Source organism: Spinacia oleracea, chromosome 6 (assembly GCF_020520425.1).
Source record: "Spinacia oleracea cultivar Varoflay chromosome 6, BTI_SOV_V1, whole genome shotgun sequence".
NCBI classification, from domain to species: domain Eukaryota; kingdom Viridiplantae; phylum Streptophyta; class Magnoliopsida; order Caryophyllales; family Amaranthaceae; genus Spinacia; species Spinacia oleracea.
In genome coordinates this window covers 26,697,771-26,701,375 of record NC_079492.1, presented here as the reverse complement: position 1 = coordinate 26,701,375, position 3,605 = coordinate 26,697,771, and the positions used below count along the sequence as shown (strand labels likewise).

At 43.1% G+C, this 3,605-nt stretch overlaps 1 non-coding gene across 1 annotated transcript; it reads right to left on the bottom strand.

Moving 5' to 3' along the window:
- Positions 1–359: 359 nt before the first annotated feature.
- LOC130464602 (small nucleolar RNA R71) lies at positions 360–466 on the bottom strand. Its single transcript, XR_008924982.1, has one exon. It is a non-coding gene; the product is annotated as a small nucleolar RNA R71 (small nucleolar RNA).
- Between the last annotated feature and the right edge of the window lie 3,139 nt (positions 467–3,605).

Sequence of the window (3,605 nt, the reverse complement as noted above, 5' to 3'; positions counted from 1 at the left end):
TTACAGACTACTCTAAACCAAGTCTGTCTATGCTCCCCAAGGCAATCATGCCTTCCATTGCGGTCGAGAATTTCAAGATCGAACCCTAGCTGATAAACATGATCGAGAGACACCAATTCGGTGGGGAAAAGGGTGAAGATCCTAATCTCCATATTCAGTCTTTCATTCAGTATTGTGCCACCATTAAGCAGAAGAATTTAACACCGGAGTAGACTATGGAGATACTCTTTCCATTTTTATTGAGTGGGAAGGCAAAGCTATGGATTAATAGTCTCAACCGCGCAACTATGAAAATCACCGATTGGAATTCTTTGGCCCTTGCATTCTATGTTAAATATTTCCCACCTGAGAAGACAGCTCGTCTAAGGGGACATATATTAGGTATCTCTCAACAAGCAGATGAGAGTTTGTTCGAGGTTTGGGAAAGATTCAAGGACTTGCAAAGAGAGTGCCCACACCATGGTTTGGAGGACTGGTTCTTGGTTCAGCAGTTCTATAATGGTCTGGGTAATGAGTCTAGGTGTCTTTTGGATTCAGCTGCTAGTGGGAGATTCATGCTACTTGAGGTGCCTAGGGCTATGGAAGTAATTGAGGAGATAGCCAATCATAATGCCCAGTATGGGAATCCTAGAGGTTTTTCCGATCGTGGTGTTAAGCATGAGATGAACTCTATTGAACAACTTACTGCTCAGCTAACTTCCTTACATCACAAGCTCGATAATATGCAAAACGCATCTTCTCAAGCCACCCAACAAGCTAGTGTCGCCGCAATGAGTGCTCAGTTGGCCAATGTCTGTAATGGTTGTGGGATGCAAGGTCATTATGCACCGGAATGTAGGAGCTCTATTGAACAATGCAATGCATTCCAGGCCTACAAGCAGAACAATCCGTACTCCAACTCATACAATGAGGGGTATAAAAACAACCCCCTATTATCATATAGGAGTACTAATGTTCAGAACCCCCACCAGATTCAACACCCTCCACCACCACAACAACCTTACCAACCACCACCACAGCTGCCCTACCAACCGCGAAATAACTACAACCCGCAGCCTAGTGGACCACCTGGCTTTCCTCCACAGCCTCAACCCACACAGCCTGATCCCATGCTTGTTGAGATGCGGAATATGATGTTAGAATTGCAGAAGTCTCTGAGCGAAAAGGATGCCAAAATCGATGCCCTCACTGCTCATAACAAGATCATGGATAAACAGTTGGCACAAATGGCTACTACTCTCGCAGAGAGACCCAAGGGTCAACTCCCTTCACAGCCTGTGACCAGAGAGTCTGTAAATGCTGTCACTTTGCGGAGTGGATATGAGTATGATGGGCCACCTATGACTATAGAGGAAGGGGTTGAAGTATCTGTAAGTGGTGCTGTGCCAAGAGAAAGTGAGAATGTGGTCAAAGAGAAGGAAGCTGACACAAGGGTTGAGAAGAAAGTTGAGATACAAGTTCCACCTATCAAACTTCCCTTCCCTCATCGTCAGCTAAAGAACAAGCTAGACAAGCAGTTTGGTAAGTTCTTAGAAGTGGTAAAGAATCTGCAGGTAACGGTCCCTTTCACTAAATTAATTACTCAAGTACCTGCATATGCTAAATACATGAAAGACATCTTGACTAGGAAGAGAGCATTTAGTGAGGTGGAGACTGTTGCATTTACTGAAGAGTGCAGTGCCTTACTACAAAATAAGTCTCCACCCAAGTTGAAGGACCCCGGGAGTTTCTCTATCCCGTGTAATATTGGCAACCTTCTTATTGACAAAGCCTTATGTGATTTAGGTGCCAGTGTTAGTGTCATGCCCTTGTCTGTCTGTACTAAATTGAACATGGGTGATTTAAAAGTTACCAACATAACTCTGCAAATGGCCGATCGATCTGTAAAATACCCCCTAGGTGTTCTAGAAGATGTGCCTGTTAGAGTAGGTAAATTTTTTATCCCTGTTGATTTTGTTGTGTTGGACATGGAAGAGGACAGGAAGATCCCTATTATTTTAGGTCGACCTTTCCTACAAACCGCGGGGGCAATCATAGATGTCAAGAATGGCAAGCTGACCTTAAATGTGGGGGATGACAAGGTTACTTTCAATTTAACCCATGTTGCTAAGAGCCCTATGGTAGAGGTGTTAGGTTATGATACATATGACAACACATAAATCATGCGGAAAAACCATAAAGCCAGGAAAGCATATTATTTACACATAATCATTTAGCATAGTATAGATGCATACACTTTGTAGCGTGCCTTCCCTAGCTGCGCCCGAACCGAACAAGAACAAGTCTTTAGGACTCCAAGTGTTGTCCCTCCGTAGATATTCCACAGTACGTCCGGATCCGCCTCAAGATTGACCAACTAGAATCGCCCTTAAGGTGCTAGCTATTATTGTGCAAGAGTGTGGCTGAATTTTCTTTCAAAAACTTACCCTTTTGAATACTTCAATCGTACCCATAAATTATGACCCTAGGCCCTTATTTATAGAGGTTTGGAAAGGAAATTGGAATCCTAGTAGGATACGATTTAATTAAACTTAGAATCCTACAAGGACTCTAATTAATTAAATAATCCTAATAGGAATAGGAATTTAATCATACATCAAATCCTAATAGTTTTAGGAATTATGCATGGACACAAACACACACACGAGCATGACCCGCAAGCATGCAGGCCATGCCCGCGCACAGCCCACAAGCCCACGAAGCCCATGCGAGCTACCGCAGCCCACGAGGCTGCCATGGCCTTAGCTGCGCGCTGGGCCTGCCTTGCGGTAGGCCTGCCGCAGCCTTGGGATGTGTTGTGGCGCGCCATTGCTTGCTGGGCGATGGCCTGGCTTCGTGCTGGGCCTTCGTCCGACAGGCCTCGTCCGATGCTTATTCGTACGATACGCTTCCGATAAAATTCCCGGTTTCGGAATTCATTTCCGATACGAACAATATTCAATATTTCCGATTCCGGAATTAATTTCCGTTTCGAACAAATATTTAATATTTCCGTTTCCGGAATTATTTTCCGATTCCGATAATATTTCCGATTCTGACAATATTTCCGTTTCCGGTAATATTTCCGATTCCGGCAATATTTCCATTTTCGATAATATTTTCCGATACGTACCATGTTTCCGTTTCCGGCAACACCTACGACTTGGATAATATTTATATTTCCGATACGATCCATATTTCCGTTTCCGGCAATATCATCGTTTCCGGAGTATTCATTTCTTGCTTGTGACGATCTCAGCTCCCACTGGAACCAAGATCCGTCGATTCCGAATATCCATAGATAGAGTATTTAATGCCATTAAATACTTGATCCGTTTACGTACTATTTGTGTGACCCTACGGGTTCAGTCAAGAGTAAGATGTAGATTAATGTCATTAATTCCACTTGAACTGAAGCAGCCTCTAGCTAGGCATTCAGCTCACTTGATCTCACTGAATTATTAACTTGTTAATTAATACTGAACCGCATTTATTAGAATTAACATTGAATGCATACTTGGACCAAGGGCATTATTTCCTTCAAGAGGAGTCATGTTTTGGAGTCAATGTTTCTAATGATTATTTTAATACTAAATTGACTCATACTAACTCCAACAATCCTTCGG